Genomic DNA, 19,458 nt, shown 5'->3' with positions numbered 1-19,458 from the left:
ATGCCTTATGATAGAAGATTTCATTGTACATTGGCTCACAGACGTACTGCATCCTCTCTTTTCCTTCTCAGGAGTTATTACGAAGGACTTTGGTACTCGGAACGGGCTTGTGTATAACCCACCTAACTTTTTTCATTGTACTTTTTTGTAACCGGCGGGATTGCTGTCGTTAATTTACTGTCTACTATTATAGTCTCCAATGTGCTGTACGTCGAAAGAACAAAAGGCAAAGTCGAACTCAGCAGAATTTGAACTCAGATCGTAAAGACAGACGAAATACATATTTCTATTTCTTTACTACCCGCAAGGGGCTAAACACAGAGAGGACAAACAAGGACAGACATAGGTATTAAGTCGGTTATATCGACCCCAGTGCGTAACTGGTACTTATTTAATCGACCCAGAAAGGATGAAAGGCAAAGTTGACCTCGGCGGAATTTGACGTTTGTACGTTTGTGGGCAAGTGTTCTTCATGGTGTTTATGGTTTACTCGTCGGGTTTACATCAACGTTAGTGGTTGCTTGTGTTGAGATTTGAAGTCGATGTTAGTAAATTAACAATCTCCAAGTTTATATTTTAACTATTTTAACTTTTAAATTTCATTCTTTGAAATGATAATTAGTTCTTTTTTTCTGTTAGTCCATAAGATATCAATTTATACTGTGTGAGACTTGACATGTTCCCTACTGTAATCTCCTTTGCTAGATCTTCTATTTTTCAATGTGTATAGGATATATAATCCGACCAAATTCGAAATCTCTGTTCCGTTACAGTTACCCATGGATACACCAAAAAGTTCTTTTCTTTGTTTCTTAACGTAAACGATATTCTTTTCTATTCTAGGCACAAGGCCCGAAATTTTGCGGGAGAGGGCCAGTCGATTAACTGGTACTTGATTTATCGATTCCGAAAGGGTGAAAGGCAAAGTCGACCTCAGCGGAATTTGAGCTCAGAGCACGAAGACAGGCGAAATACCGCTAAGCATTTCGCCCGGCGTGCTAACGTCTCTGCCAGGTCACCGCCTTTAAAATGGACAATATTGACATCGCTGTCGGTTAAGGAGGTGTATGTTTTCTTCAAATTCTAAAACTCTCAGAGAAGACCTTTAGAAATGGATACTTAGCATTCTACGATTTTCAGTTTGAATTTATTTTCATAAAATGACATGAATCAAAAAAGCAACATAGGCTTAGGTGTGGTTGTGTGGTAAGAAGCTTGTTTACCAACCACATGGTTCCAGTTTCAGTCCCACTCCATGACACCTTAGGCAGGTGTCTTCTACTATAGCCTCGGGCCGACCAAAGCCTTGTGAGTGGATTTGGTAGACGGAAACTGGAAGAAGCCCGTCGTATACATATGTGTGTGCGTGTCTTTGTGTCTGTGTTTGTCCGCCCGTCACCGCTTGACAACCGGTGTTGTTGTGTTTGCGTCCCGTAACTTCCGCAAAAGAGAATGATAGAAGTACCAGGCTCAAGAAATAAGTCCTGGGGTCGTTTTCTTCGACCAAAACCCTTCAAGGTGATGCTGAAGTATGGCCGCAATCAAAAGGTTGAAATAAATAAAAGAATAAAAGAACAATAGAATATTTCCATTTTGTTCTGTTATATTCGTGCTGTCATCGCACCTAAAATGTATTGGTTGACTAATCTCATTTTACTTAATGCTGAGTTGATGACTCCTGTATTAGATTAAAATTGCATGTGATCCTTTAATGTTTTGTAAGAAGCTGTTACATGATCTGAGGCATTCTACTTCGTACATTACATTTAAATGAGTTGCTAAGGCTTTTGTTTCGTTGTATATCATCTTGTATGCCTTTTGGCTTGTTTGCTTATGAGATTTTGTTATATTGTTCAGTAGTAGTGTATGTCACACTGTATGTATCTCACAGTCTAACAGTGGTTCTTAACCTTATTTTTACCTATGGATCCCTTTGGTTGCTATTTTACTCAGGGGGTGGGAACCCTCATGGCCATTCGATGTCTAAAAACTCCTATCATATTTTGAATGTTTGAATTTATCGGCATGTACTTATTTTACCGTTCATTTTTTTAACAGTGGTATATGCTTGTTCAAAGTATTTCCAAAGTTAGAAGTGTAAATTATTAAATTTTACGTTTTTATTGATTGAATTAAGTGCAACTCGAATTTTTCTAGTGCTTTATTTTGAGGAAGATTTTTTGTCGGTTTTCAGAAGAAGAATATTTTTATACATTTTTCTCAATACATTCTCAGTTTTCTGTCATATGTTTTAATATAGACTTGTTACTTTTTTTATGCTACGGTGATATTAGTCATTTGTCCACGGTTTTAAATTGCAAGCTGGTTAAATCTCAAGCTGTCACAAAGAGTATAGAGAAATTCTAGAAGATAAAATTGAGAGAAATGCCATTGTCTCCTTTTCAGGTGTTCTGCTTTTGTTCTATACATTTTTATCTTGTTTTATTTATTTATTCATTACTATTAGAACAATAAGGCCTGAATGCCAACTCGGTTTTGGATTTTTCCTTTTTCCATTATGGATCAGCAATTGTCATTTGAACAGATCGAGAAAACGTGTACTACGAATAATGGCATAACACATTAATCGAATAAAAATCATTATAATCTACAGCTTGCATCAAGTAACTTTTCACCTTTTCCTTACAGTCGATCTTCCTATCAAACCGAATTTTTATTTAACCAAGTTGGTTTACTCAGAGAGGGGACGTTACAGAAACAGACAAGGGGTTGGGGAACGAATGATTAACAACATGAAGTTAGACATACAATTAAAAATAAATGAAAAATATGAAGATCGAGTGGATTAAAACAGAATGGAGTGAGAGTCGCAGCCAACCCCACGAACCGCGTACCAACGCTGAAGATTGTGTTTTATCCTTTTGTTCTCACTCAAGTAGGTCCAACGATGGTCCATTTAAACATTTTTTTTTACTTATCTTCTGTCTCTTTTATTTGTTTCTATCATTAATCTGCGGCTATGCTAGAGTTCTGCTTTGAAGAATTTTAGTCGAAATAATCGACCCCGGTACTTATTTTCTTTTAAAGTCCGGTACTTCTTTTATCGCTCACTTTTGTCGAACCGCTTTGTTATGGGGCGTAAACACACCAACACTACTTGACAAGTAGTGGCGAGGGAAAAACACACACACACACCACACACACATATATAAACACGCGCACACCACACACACACACACATACACACACACGCACACGCACACACTCGCGCGCGCGCATATATATGTATATGTGTGTGTGTGTGTGTGTGTGTGTTAATAAAATGAGACAACAAAGCCAAGGCTGTGTGGAGTTTTCAAGACATTTATAAAGAGAAATTTAGTCTTACAGATGTTTCTGGGATATTAGGGATATCTCTTCATCAGAGACGATGTGGGATGGTTAAATAGAGGGAAATATTAGAGTTCACTATGGGGAGCTATTTTGGACAAGGAAGCAAATTAGGAGGATATAGAGAAATAGGAGAATGAATGTAGAAATAAAAATTAAAATGTATAAAGATGTTATAGGTTGCAGTTCTATTATCCAAAGTAAGTGGTGTGTAGAAATGGTATAAATGCTTCCTGTCCATTGTATGTATATTCCAAAGGGAGTTCATATTTTTTCATCATAAATGGAAAGTGTGGTGACGTAGATTCCATGTGCTGTTCATTCAAAGGGGTCTTGTGGTGTCAACTCCTATTGGAATTTACATACCACAGACAGGGAGCGTTTATACCACTCCTACACACCCCTTTCCATGGATGGAACTGCAACTATAACTTCTTTATATATTTTTATTTTTATGTTTACATTCATTCTTCTATTTCTCTATATACTCCTTATTTCCATCCTTTTCCAAATTAACTACTTATAGTGAACTCTAATATTTATTTCCCTCTATTTAACCATCTCACATCGTCTCTGATGAAGGGATATTCCTAATATCCCAGAAACAGCTGTAAGACTGACTTTCTCTTTATAAATGTCCTGAAAACTCTACACAGTCTTGGCTTTGTTGTTTCATTTTATTTAACATATAGATGCTCATATAAGACCCACATTAGATTCTTCACTCGAATCATTATCGAACTGAGATTTTAACTACGGTCCATCCATAGCACTTACATAGCGTTACCTGCCACTTTGGGTCTTCTGGATACCAATACCTCTCATACATATACATACATACATACATACATACATACACACACACACGCATATAATATATATATATCTTATATATATATATATATAATATATATTATATATATATTATATATATATATATATATATATATATATATATACGACGGACTTCTTTTAGTTTCCGTCTACCCAAATTTACTCATAAATCTCTGGTTGGCCCGTGGCTTTAGTAGAAGACACCTACCCAAGGTGCCACGCAGTGAGACTTGGAGCTTCTGAGAAGAGTGCCAACAGTTTGCGAGTGATGGGGTAGGATTCACACTTAGAATATACACAACCGGAACAGATATAACAAGAGATACCATGCATTACTCAAACAACTCCGTCAATTCACCATCCTGGATTGGTACTTATTTTATTGTCCTTCGGAAAGATGAAAGACAAGGTTAACCTTGGCGGGATTTGAACTCAGAGAGAAGAGAGTCGAAAACAGGCATTCTAAACTACTCTCTGTTGACTGCCAGTTTGATACCCGGTGGCAGGTAACGCTATGTAAGTGCTATGGAAGGACCATGGTTAAATACTCGGTCCGGTAATGATACAAGTAAGGAGTCTAAAGCGGGTCTTGTATGAACGTGTATATGTTAACTAAAATGAGACAACAAAGCCAAGGCTGAGTGGAGTTTTTTCAGGACATTTATAAAGAGAAATTTAGTCTTACAGCTGTTTCTGGGATATTAGGGATATCCCTTCATCAGAGACGATATGAGATGGTTAAATAGAGGGAAATATTAGAGCTCAAAATAAGAGTTATTTTGAAAAAGGAAGCAAATCAAGAGTATATAGGGAAATAGAGAAATATTTCCCTATATACTACTTATCTGCTTTCTTTTCCAAAATAGCTCCTATATTGAACTCTACTATTTCCCTCTATTTAATCATCGTCTCTGAAGAAGGGACATCCCTAATATCCCAGAAACAGCTGTAATACTAACTTTCTCTTTATAAATGTCCTGAAACCTCCACACAGCCTTGGCTTTGTTGTCTCATTTTATTTAACACACACAAACATACATACATATATACATATATACATACAACACGCACACACACACACACACATTATATAATATATATATATATATATATATATATTACTACATATATTATATAATATATACATATATATATTTATATACATATATATATACATAGGCGCAGGATTGGCTGTGTGGTAAGTAGCTTGCTAACCAACCACATGGTTCCGGGTTCAGTACTACTGCGTGGCATCTTGGGCAAGTGTCTTCTGCTATAGCCCCGGGCCGACCAATGCCTTGTGAGTGGATTTGGCAGACAGAAACTGAAAGAAGCCTGTCTTATATATGTATATATATATATATATATATGTGTGTGTGTGGGTGTGAGTGTTTGTATGTCTGTGTTTGTCCCCCTAGCATTGCTTGACAACCGATGCTGGTGTGTTTACGTCCCCGTCACTTAGCGGTTCGGCAAAAGAGACCGATAGAATAAGTACTGGGCTTACAAAGAATAAGTCCCGGGGTCGATTTGCTCGACTAAAGGCGGTGCTCGCTCCAGCATGGCCGCATTCAAATGACTGAAACAAGTAAAAAAAGAAAAAAAAGAAAAAGAATATATATATATATATATATATATACATATATATATATAATACATATATATATATATATATATATATATATATACATATATATATACATATATATATATATATATATATATATATGATATATACATATATATATATATATATATATATATATATATATGTATATATATATATATATATATACTATATATATATATACATATATATATACATATATATATATATATATATATATTATAATATATATATATATATATATATATATATACCACACACACCCCACATAATAATATATATATATATATATATATATAGCAAAAGCCGGTGAGCTGACAGAAACGTCAGCGGTATACGAGTTAATTTGTATCCAGAGGCCGCTCGTAAAGCGAAAACTCGTAAAATAGAGCAATAATTTTCTATAGTAGCAATGTTATAAATCATAATTCGTTCCCAGAGAAATATTTTACCCATGAAATTGATAATACTCGTACATAAAGGGCAATAATACAACCCAAACCAGAATCGAACCCACAAATCAAAGCTTACACGGCTCCTTGCGCATCCGACTGGACCAAACATTCACCCATCAATTTCAGCAAAATTTTAGATATATATACTTTAACTGTCCAATAGTATGTATGTATGTATGTATGTATGTATGTATGTATGTATGTATGAATGTAGTGAAGTCGCGTGGCTTAATGGTTAGGGCATTTGGCTCACAATAGTAAGGTCGTAGGTTAAATTCTCGGTGGCACGTTGTGTCCTTGAGCAAGACACTTTATTTCACGTTGCTCCATTCCATTCAGATGGTAAAATTGTGTAGTACATGTATTTCAAAGGGCCAGCCTTGTCACACTCTGTGTCACGCTGAATCTCCCTGAGAACTACGTTAAGGGTACACGTGTCTATGGAGTACTCAGCCACTTGCACGTTAATTTCATGAGCAAGCTGTTCCGTTGATCGTATCAGCAGGGATCCTCGTCGTCGTAACCGACAGAGTGCTCCTTAAGTATGTATGTATGTATGTATGTATGTATGTATGTATGTATGTATGTATGTATGTGTGTGTGTGTATGTATGTATTTACATGTTATATATAATTATATTGTGTGTGTGTGGAGGTAATGTAATCCGTGTTCATCATTAATCCAGCACAAATTTCAACTGACCTAGTTTCTATCTCAAGTTCTGGATCGTCACATCAACCTGACGCTAATATTTGGTCGCGCTAAATGCTGCATAATAACATTGTCGTCAACGCCATTACTTACAAACAGTCAAGATATTACAATGTATTTTTTCCATTTGTCAGTAAAACCAATGAATAAAATGCCTATTGTGTTAAGCGCAAACACCAGGCATTATCCATTAAAAACAAGGCTAAATTTTTGAAAAAAATGTTGACAAATGTGTGTCTGTAAGAAACTAAGAAATTTGTGTGAGCTCTCACTATTTATGACAGTAAGAAGCAGAAAAAGACAACTGTTTCTATTTCTTGCTAACAGTAATTCAAAGAAGCGGCCATTTAAAAGGAAACAATGAAAGATGAAAAAGTACAGAATTAGATTAAGCTGTGATGAAGTGGTTTAGGGAATGTAAAAATTAACGGTGTTGAGTTGTCAATGAAGGCGGCGAGCTGGCAGAAACGTTAGCACACTGGGCGAAATGCTTAATGGTATTTCGTCTGCGTTACGTCGTGAGTTCAAATTCCGCCGAAGTCGACTTTGCCTTTCATCCTTTCGGGGTCGATAAATTAAGTACCAGTTACGCACTGGGGTCGATGTAATCGACTTAATACCTATGTCTGTCCTTGTTTGTCCCCTCTGTGTTTAGCCCCTTGTGGGTAATAAAGAAATAGGTGCTGAGTTGTCAGGAGATATAACGAAGGAACAAGCCCCAAAAAATTTATTTTAAAAAATTAATCTTATATTATGAGTGAGAATACAGTGAAGAATATAGTGAGGAATAGCTACAGTGTTCCAAGGATCGTCATGACTTAATGTTTAGTGCAAGATGTGGTGAAAATGTTCGACAGACAAGGAAACGCCTGCTAAGTTTGTTGCAATTTCGCCAAGTTAATTTCAGATGGACATATATCCTCAGCAGATTTACAATGCAGCTGAGATATCATTGTTTTGAGAATGTACGCGAAGAACACAACAACAGCGGATGCAGAATCACTAACAGGCTTTAAACCATCAAACATTATGTCATACTGCGTGGTAATTTGTGAGTCATTGTGTCAGAAAAAATGGTTGGATAACGACTGACAAAACATTCAATAGATTTGATAGTTGCTTTGTTCTCTAAGAGTTCGCTGTGATTCTAATGGCGTGAACCACAACTGTAAGATAATGCTCATTTTAGACAACTGTTCCGCACTTCCTAAAGTAGATCTCCTAGTAAAAATAAATGTTTTTTAGCATTTACCTATAGCATACTACGTTCCATTAAATCTAAATACCCATTTATGAGCACCTACTGACTGAAGTTAACGCTGGCGAACTAGAATGTGAGTTTCTCAAGGGAGTTAATGTAAAATATATGGTTTACTGTTTTGTTGAAGTTTAGAAGTATGTAGAAGCATTCACCATTTGATCGCAAATGGTCGATGAAACATCCAATAACTATTAGCCTTATTTAGAAGCCATAACCACACACTACTCATACTATTTCTGTTTGTGCAGCTTTAAGTAACGCAATTCTAAGTGAAACTTTTATTACAGATATCTAACCTCAACAATACTGGTTGCGTGATGCCTTTGGTAGGCTTTACAAGCGTCTCTGGTCACGCTATAGCATATCTGTCCAAACTAAAGTTAATGTTTATAACATGTGTATTCTTCCATCAATGCTCTGTGGAAGTGAGACATGAGTTATTTATCGTAAACATTTGAAACATTTCAAGCGATTCCATCAACATTGTCTTCGGGAAATTCTTGGAGTAAGATGGAGAACGGTGATCAGTAATGTAGAGGTACAAGAGAGAAGTTTTAGTAGGAGTGTAGAAGTGACCATTCTTCAAAGTCGTTTGAGGTGGAGCTGACATCTGGTGAAAATAAGTGATAAAAGAATTCCTTTGTACGGAGAGCTGAAAGATCGTAAAAAGCCAGCACAAAATGATGTTCAAAGACTACCTTAAAACTGCTTTGGCACAAACAGGAATTTCAGATGTTGATTGGGAGAGAGAAGCACAAAATCGAAATAGATGGAGGAAAAGAGTGCACAGTGGTTGCTCGAAGTTTGAAAGAGAGAGGATGAAGCACAAAAAAAATCAGGGGAAAGCTTAGAAAAAAATGAGCCAAAAGAAAACGGAGGAGTATTGATTTTTACGTGTGTGATTTGTAAGAGGAAATGTTTAAGTGGTGCAGGCTTGGTGAGCCATCAAAGAATCCACAAGAATCGAACCCTTGTATATTATGATACAGCTATTGATGACTACACAACATGTACAACCTGTGGAAATGTGTGCCGTTCAGTTGGAATATTAAAAAGACTTGTCAAAAGACTTCATACTGTAGTACTGGTTCCTTCCACCAGCCAGCACAACTGTGCATTATGCAATAAAATGTGCAAATCTTTGGCCGGACTCAAGACTCATACAAGGGCCTCACATTGCATAATCAATGACTCATTTCGATGATTCTTTCTAACTTTGGCTTTATTCGTAATCGAGAAAGCAGCCACTATTTATAATCTCTATGTATGTATGTATGTATGTATGTATGTATGTATGTATGTATGTATGTATGTATGTACGTATGTATGTATGTATATTTATGTATGTATATATACACATACATATATACCTATACAGATATATATATTTTTTACGTATATTTATATATATATATTACGTATATATTTATATATACATAGATGCATATATATATACTTATATATAAAAAAACTAATATATATATGTATGTATATGTGTGTGTATACATGTTGTGTGTGCACACACACACACACACACGCAATCACGCACACACACACACACACACACACACATATATATATATATATATTATATATATATATATATATAGACACTTGCACGTACTCGAACATGCGCACACATCAGCTTTTTATGAAATATTAGATATTTCTTCGTTCCGTTTTATTTCCTCTTTATCGAGACATTGTCGAAGGACTAATTAACTTTTAATTATTTATTGAGCAGATTTTGTAAAGAAATAAATACCTCGTTTTGAAATAAGTCATTGTGTGTGTTGCAGAGCACATATGTAGCCATTATCTAATCATACTTTTATGACAATATCTGTAACTCTCCCTCTCTCTCTTTCTCTCTCTCTTCTCTCTCTCCTTCTTTCTCTCTCTATCTGTCTATATATATATCATACATATATATATATATATATATATATATATATATATATATATATATATTCTTTTACTCTTTTACTAGTTTCAGTCATTTGACTGTGGCCATGATGGAGCACCGTCTTTAGTCGAGCAAATCGACCCCAGGACTTATTCTTTGTAAGCCTAGTACTTATTCTATCGGTCCTTTTTGCCGAACTGCTAAGTTACGGGGACGTAAACACACAAGTATCGCTTCTTTCAGTTTCCACTCACAAGGCTTTGGTCAGCCTGAGGTTATAGCAGAAGACAGTTGCCCAAGGTGCCACGCAATGGGACTGAACCCGGAACCATGTGGTTTGTAAGCAAGCTACTTACCACACATTCACTCCTACGCCATAGATAGATAGATAGATAGATAGATAGATAGATAGATAGATAGATAGATAGATAGATAGATAGATAGATAGATAGATAGATAGATATAAGGTCACCTCATTTTGTGTTTAAATGTACACTAATTTTATACGGTATATATGTATGTATAGTTATGTGTGTGTGTATATATATATGCATGTATGTATGGCTATGTGTTTGTATAGATAGATAGATAGATACATTGATAGAGAGCAAAGGAGAGAGAGAGAGATGCTTATACATATAAAAGTGCGTGTGTGTATGCATATACATATAAATACATAATATATATACGTATGATATATATATATATACATACTTTTATATATATATATACATACATATATATACATACATACATATATATATATATATATATATATATATATACATATATATATTATATACATAATATTATATATAATATATATATAATATATATATATATATTATATATGTATATATATATATATATACATACATATATTATATTTTTTTTAATTTATATATATTATATATATATATATATATATGCATATATCTGTATATGTCTTATTGTGCGTGTGTGTGTTTGCTAAAGACAAAGAGACATAAAGCTTATAATGAATTAATAGATAGGCAATGGTTATTCCATATATTACCTTTAAACTTTCAGCTTAGTTTTTTTTTCTTTTTCTATTTTCTTATGGCAATATGTCTTATGTATTTTTTTTTAAGTCAATAGGAAATTTATTTTAAATTATGTGTTAAATAGCGAAAGCTGTACTAATACGTTAAGAAATTTAGAATTGTCAGCCGGAACACTTTGGCAGCAAAGTAAAAAGAGAATCGCTGTTGAATGTCACACGCGTGAAAATATTTCAAAAAGCCCACTAGCTTGGTTGATGTAAGGACTTACACATCAAGCAAAGAGAATAAAGAACGAAAATTTTCAATTGACTTTCATTCACAAATAAGGCAGCCTTTCCTCCTTCCGGGTCGATAAAATAAGTACCAGTTGAGCACTGGGATCGATGTAATCTACTTGCCCTCTTCCCCGAAATTACTGGCCTTGTGTCAAAATTTGAAAGCAATATTTTATTCCCAAATCAAAATGCTTAGCGGTATTTCACCGTCTTTATGTTCTAAGTTAAAATTCTGTCAGGGTCGACTTTACCTTTTATCCTTTCGGGGTCAATAAGATAAGTACCAGTAGAGCACTAGGGTTGATCTAATTGGCTTATCCCTCCCCTGAAATTGCTGGCCTTGTGCCAAAACTTGAAAGCAATATTTTGATCACAAATCAAGTGTTGGTTCTAGCTAAATGTATTCAAATTTAGTTTCACCGAGAAAGATTGTACAAACATAAGGATCGTTAAAATGTTTTGCACAGAAGAACATGTCAAGAGATCGTTATTTAAGAGGGCAATTTTACAGCAAGAAAAGCACGTTTACTAGGTTCAGCCAGTGAGTAGCTTTTGCTACAGAAAAATAATTCTTGTTCTAAGCAATCAAGTTCTGGCGAATGAAATTCAGAAAAATATCTTTTTAAAATAACAGGTAATAAAACATGTCAACTTTTGGAACAAGGCCAAGTTCAAAGTCAATGAATATCACGCAGAAAAATTCCTGCCTGAAGTAATACAGCTTTCACTGGATTTTCTGACGCTTAAGAATATTTTAGGGTTGTAAATAAAAATGGTGGAGGTGCAATGGCCTAGTGGTTAGGGCAGCAGACTCGCGGTCGGAGGATCGCGGTTTCGATTCCCAGACCGGGCGTTGTGTGTGTTTATTGAGCGAAAACTCCTAAAAGCTCCACGAGGTTCCGGCAGGGGTTGGTGGCGACCCCTGTTCTACTCTCTCGCCCCAACTTTCTATCACTCTTTCTTCCTGTTTCTTGAGTAACGCTGCGATGGACTGGCGTCCCGTACAGCTGGGGGGAACACATACGCCACAGAAACCAGGAAATCGGGCCCATGAGCCTGGCTGGGCTTTAAAAGGACGCCTAAAAAATTAAAATGAGGTTCAGATCTTGATAAAAAATAACAGTACGATATCTTTGCCAGTTTTTGTCTCAACAGAAAATTTTAATAGTATAGTAAAAATTGAAGTAATTTTTTTTCTGGAATAGTGGATCTCGAACACATAAAGCTATTAGTAACGGTTTCAAATTTTAACAAAAGCCATTCAGTTTCAGAGGTGTGAAAGTCGTCTACATCAACGAGTACTTATTTTATCGAACTGGAAATGATGAAAGGTAAAGTCGACTTCGACGGAATTTGAACTCAGAGCATAAAGATAGACCAAATACCACTAAGCATTTTATTCGGCGTGCCAACGATTCTAACTGCTGACATGTAAATATTGTATATTTTAAATAGGGCAGCCTTCGATCTTTTCAACTCAAAAGAGCTTTCCAAGCCAATACTTATGCGCTTCGAGATCCACTGTTCCAAAAAGAATTATTTCACGTTCTGTCGAGAGTTTATAAATTCTTATGACGTCAACAAAGTTGAAGAAATTTTTCGCACAGCATGATCGTCACTCCTTTGTCCCTAATGAAAATGTTAAGGCGTGGGAAGAGTAGATAAACTATGTGTTCCCCAAGTTATAAATGTGTGTGTGTGTGTGTGTGTGTGTGTGTGTGTGTGTGTGTGTGTGTGTGTGTGTGTGTGTGTGCGTGCGTGTGTGTGTGAAAACTCTTCCTTATAGGCAAATGAAATTTCATATTCTCAGTTGGTTCCGCGGATCTGTTCAGTTTGGTTCACAGATTTTTTTATTAATTTTTTTTAACTAAACAGTTTGAAACTTCGTATACCGGTGGAATGTCTCACGCAGAATATAGTTTACTTTGAACATTTTTGGCAAAATTTGATATTTTAGAAGTTATTTCGTGCTAAAGCTGTCGTATTTATGAAATTTCAACTAATCAACGACGTGTATTCAGTTGAAGAAAGCTACTGCAGTTTGCGACAGTAATCGAAGAAGAACATCTCTACTAAATGTCACCACTCTGTTCTATTCGTATGTCAAGCGAAGACGATGCCACCTTTATCCTTTCTTCTCTTCTAGTCAGCACCGTGCATTCCTTACCCTTTTTCTCCCTTCTACACTATCAACTAACAACCGGCGAGCGAATTTGTCACTGACGCTACAATTACAGTATTTCCCGGTGTATAAACCGCTATTTGTTTTGTTTCACCTTCATGTTTTGATAATGTTATTTTTAATCTAATAAAGACCTTTATACTCTTTTTTTTTTTTTTTTTACTTGTTTCAGTCATTTGACTGCGGCCATGCTAGAGCACCGCCTTTAGTCGAGCAAATCGACCCCGGGACTTATTCTTTGTAACCCAGTACTTTTTCTATCGGTCTGTTTTGCCGAACCGCTAAGAGACGGGGACGTAAACACACCAGCATCGGTTGTCAAGCAATGCTAGGGAGACAAACACAGACACACAAACATATACATACACACTTATATATATATATACATATATACGACAGGCTTCTTTCAGTTTCCGTCTACCAAATCCACTCACAAGGCATTAGTCGGCCCGGGACTATAGCAGAAGACACTTGCCCAAGATGCCACGCAGTGGGACTGAACCCGGAACCATGTGGTTGGTTAGCAAGCTACTTACCACACAGCCACTCCTGCGCCTGTTTGTTCACTTTCTGTCATGTTTGGTCTCTTATTCGTTGGCTTGCCATTTCCCGCTGTCTTCTTGCTGTCGGCACCAGCATCGGTTGTCAAGCAATGCTAGGGAGACAAACACAGACACACAAACATATACATACACACTTATATATATATATATATACATATATACGACGGGCTTCTTTCAGTTTCCGTCTACCAAATCCACGCACAAGGCATTGGTCGGCCCGGGGCTATAGCAGAAGACACTTGCCCAAGATGCCACGCAGTGGGACTGAACCCGGAACCATGTGGTTGGTTAGCAAGCTACTTACCAAACAGCCACTCATTGACGAAATATGTTTGTTGTTGATTATAGTAAGATAAAATCATGAGAATAACAATACATATAGTTGAAAATAAGGCATTTTGAAACTACGTCAACAATAAAAATGCTAGCTGCGGTCTTGTAGCTCCATTGGTCCATTAAACACCGGAGCGCTTTATATATTTGGGTAAAATACCGATGTCGGGCGAACGAATAAATATATGTAAATAATATTTCTTCCTTCTTGGTGTTGGTTCTTCGATGTTTACTGGTTACTCCGACGCGAGAACCAAAAAAAAAAAAAAAAAAAAAAAGCGTGTAATATGCAACACAGGCAATAAGGAAACATTTAGTAGAGATGACCCGGAAGTTGTTCCTCTTCGGTTACTGTCGTGAACTGCAGTAGCTTTCTTCATCTGAATACACGTCGTTGATTGGTTGAAATTACCCAAATACGACAACTTTAACACGAAATAACTTCTAAAATACCAAATTTTGTCAAATATGTTCAAAGTAAACCGTGTTCTGCGTGAGACATTCCACAAGTATACAAAGTTTCAAACTGTTTAGTTTTTTAAAAATTAATTAAAAAATCTGTGAGCCAAACTGAACAGATCTGTTCCCGTCAATTATCGATTCTGCGATCTGCCTTCACGAAGCCCTGTTAGCAACTGACATCAAAGCGTGGCAAAAAAGCTGTTTTATAACCCTCGGTAAACTCTGAGCCAAAGCACCAATTTTGGCAACATAAAAACAGAAAAAAAAACACTTACACGTGACTGTTTTCTAATTGACGTCATATCAAAAGAAATGTCTCCTCGCGACATTCGCGTGGTGATAGCCGAAGGTTAGATTGGTCACATGACTCCTTAACAGAGAAAGACATTATTTGACTACATACTTTTTCGAATTCTCTTCTTTTATGAAGAAAGTATCTGTTTTATTTTAAATACCTATTGATCCACTCAGTAAAGGTATATCGTCAACTAGCGAGATGACATATTAATTGCATTTATAATAATCCTTAACTTTTAACAATAGCCATAATACAGTCCAGTCATATTAATATCGCTATGAATATAGATATATTTTATTCAGAAGACATACGTTTAAAAAGTAAATGTATACAGGTGCAGGCGTGGCTCTGTGACAAGAAGCTTGCTTCCTAACCACATCGTTCTAGGTTCACATAGCCAGTTTACATCAGTGTAATTGACAGATAAATTAGGAAATACTTTATTCATAAGATCCCAAAGGGAAAGTATCATTTGACTGCATGTAATTTCATGTAGCTGAAGTCTTGAGATGAATTTTAATATATCATTACCAATTTTAAGAAGCTCGTATGATCCCCTTGTAGAAGTACTCTCATGTTGTTTGTAAGATGAAGTTTTTCACATCTCCAAAGGTACGATTTTTTAAAGTATGCATTGACCTTATCAGCTATTGATCCTCTGGGGATAACTGGAAACGTTTAACGAAAATCTCCTGCAAGAACTGTTACTCCTCCCATGAGCGTGCTATTGTTTTTTATGTCTTGGAGGGTACGGTCAAGTACCTCTGAAGATCTACGATATGGCAGAGGAGAACTGTTGCCATTGCAGAGTTTTGGGAAATGTTGCATGTTTTGAGATTCCTTCATTGCAATGTTGAACATGGAATGAGCAGTTCTTGCCCTATTGAGGAGAGTAGCTGTAATACCAGAAGATGCAACACTGGAAGAAGGTTAGATTTTATTTCCTTCCATTTGGGATTGCAGGTGAAAGTGACAAAAAGATCTGGTTTTTCTGTATGTCCTGACATATGTCATAACATCTTGTATTCGTTCGTGTATATATCGAGGACAACCTGTGAATAATAATGGGAGGATTATAAGTTGCCCCATGTTTTGAATATCACCATCTGTCCTCAGAGCCTCTTGGAGATGAAGATGATTTTTAGCCTTGAACTTTTTTGATTGTTACAAGTGTAGAGGAGACGCTGACTCTCAACTTTAGTGTACATATCAACCAGGTATTGCCAAAATAGATCAGGATACATGTGTAATTGATTTGATTGTTCTGATCTTAACATCAGTTGGTAAGAATAGAAGTCATTTGATGACACTGTTTGTTTGTAATTGGCTCTCTTGTTGCAGGTTCAATCAGTGGAATATTGAAATGATACCCATCTTGTCCATTCCACAGAATAAGAGTATACTGAAGAGCATCATAAGAGGGATGAGTCTGAAACACATTTAAGGTTGTTATCTCGAGCACGAATGAAAATATCACGATTTTCATGGGGATCACCCACTATAGGGACGGCTATTTCATTAGATGAGGGCTCGTTAAAACGGCGTAAAATGTCCTTTATTATAGTTTACTATAGACGTAACAAACAGGGGAAACACACTCACAGACATATAGACACTCATAGAATTGATAATATCTAATAAAATCATTTACTGTTTGAGCCCTCGTACCCAAAGAGAAATGACTGAAACAAAAGCATATAGTTGTGTGTGTGTGTGTGTGTGTGTGTGTGGTGTGTGTGTGTGTGTGTGTTTAGAGAGAAATGGGCCGGAATTAGTGATACTAAATGATGAAAATCAACAATATGACAAAGAAAAGAAATACACGCGTCTCATATATGTAATATAATGAGTTGAAAAAACTTCCACGCACACACAGGCACACACTCGCATGCACATACGTACACATCCATATGCACACACACACACACACGAGCGAGCGCATACAAACAAATGCACACGCGTACATGCACATTGGTATCGCCTGCTTTTTTTATGTTACATCGATTTTGAAGATAAAAGCGATCAGCGAGAAAGAAGAATTACACTAGTAGTAGTAGTAGTAGTAGTAGTAGTAGTAGTTGCGGTGGTGGTGGTGGTGGTGGAAGTCGTCGTCGTAGCAGCAGCAGCAGCAGCAGCAGTAGTAGTAGTAGTAGTAGTAGTAGTAGTAGTAGTAGTAGTAACAGTGGTGATGGTGGTGGTGGTGGTGGTGGTGGTGGTGGATGTCGTCGCGGTGGTCGTCGTAGCAGTAGTTGTAGCAGCAGCAGCAGCAGCAGCAGTAGTAGTAGTAGTAGTAGTAGTATAGTAGTAGTAGTAGTAGCAGCAGCAGTAGTAGTAGTAGTAGTTTCTCTTGTCGCTGTTGTAATTATTTTGTCCCTACTAGCTCAGCCCGAATTAAGCATTTCCATCCATGATCATCCCGTCTTTTATTAAAGAGTCTCAGTATAACAACCCCGGACTACACAATTCCATATGTCCTTTAAGACAGTGGGTGTAATGTGAGAGGCATTTAGCTACTGTTTCTAGCAAGTCGAGCAATCTCACAGCAGTTCCCCCCGTAGACAGCAGAAGTAATAGTAGCAGAGGTAATAGTAGCAGAGGTAATAGTAGCAGAGGTAATAGTAGCAGTATAAGTGGTAAATATAGTGGAAGAGGCAGGGGCTTGTATGAGATTGAGTGAACAGTAGCAGAAGCGTTTGGCGACAGTAGGAGTGATAGCGCTCGTGAAAGTAGCAGTAGGAGTAGAAATGATAGTTGTGGTGGCATTAAGATGTGTCAGTGTTATGAAGATAGTAGCGGCAGTTCAACGTAATGAAAGAGTTAGTATGAGGAATAGTGGGAGTAGATATAGTAGAGGGGAAGTTGTAGTAGGAGTGAGTAGCGGTAACAGAAATGCCACTACATAATTAAAATACATCCCCCTTTCTTTTTGTTTTGTGTCAGTGTGGTAAAAGAACCTTGCTTCCTAACCATGTGGTCTTCGTTTCGATCCTACTGCGCGGTTCGTATTTTGGGTAGGTGTTGTCTGCAATAGTATTGGAAGCTGATTTAGTAGCCGGAAACTGAAAGAATCCCGTTGCACCAGCGATCCCGACTGGAATGAGGAACATATATTGCAATAGCATGAGATTCAAGAGCCCACAGCTATTTAACTCCTTGCCAAAACATCTGAAGGATCTTCATGCAGTAGAGGTAGATATTTTCAAGAAACAACTTGACCTCTGCTATCCAAGGTCCCAAATGAACTTTTATCAAGGCAGGAGACTCAAAAGAGGGCAGCAGTGTAGAACTCCCTCCTTTTTCAAAAGTCATTCACATAAGATTGGCCATTGAAAATATGATTACACTGGCGGTGCTCCAGTATGGCCACAGTCTTATATAAAAGAATACAAGAAACACATATACATATATAAAAGAATACAAGAATACACGCACACACACACACACACACACACACACACACACTGGAAAAGTACAGGACAAGTTATTACACCTGTAAAAGTATAGGACATGCTATTACTTCTAGTAATTTATTGCACAAAACTGTTCAGCTGATTTGTAAATTTGTCTAATTAGTCGCTTTGTTCTGTATTTAAGATAGTAACTTAGCCAAATTCTACTTAAAGAAGTACAGTATTATTTATAAATTATAATAAATTATAATAAAATAAGTTTTAATATTCAAATTTTAATTTTAGCTGCAATATTTTATTTTAAAACTTTCTCATTCTTTACTGGTTGAATGATATATATATATATGTTAATATATATACATATAAATATAAATACATAGGTACAGGCATGGCTGCGTGGTAAGTAGCTTGCTTACTAATCACATGGTTCCAAGTTCAGTTCCACTGCGTGGCACCTTGGGCAAGTGTCTTCTACTAAAGCCTTGGGTCGACTAAAGCCTTGTAAATGGATTTGGTAGACTGAAACTGAAAGAACCCCGTCGTATATATATATATGCGTGTGTGCGTGTGTACGTGTGTGTGTGTGTGTGTGTATGTGTGTCTGTGTGTCTATTTGCCTGTGCGTCTGTGTTTGTCCCCCACCATCGCTTGACAACCGATGCTGGTGTGTTTACAACCCAGTAGCCCAGCGGTTCGGCAAAACAGTCTGATAGAATAAGTACTAGGCTTGCAAAGAATATGTCTTGGGGTCGAATTTTTCGACTA

Source organism: Octopus sinensis, linkage group LG5 (assembly GCF_006345805.1).
Source record: "Octopus sinensis linkage group LG5, ASM634580v1, whole genome shotgun sequence".
NCBI classification, from domain to species: domain Eukaryota; kingdom Metazoa; phylum Mollusca; class Cephalopoda; order Octopoda; family Octopodidae; genus Octopus; species Octopus sinensis.
The sequence above is the reverse complement of the archived record's forward strand: the minus strand, read 5'-3'. Positions refer to the sequence as shown.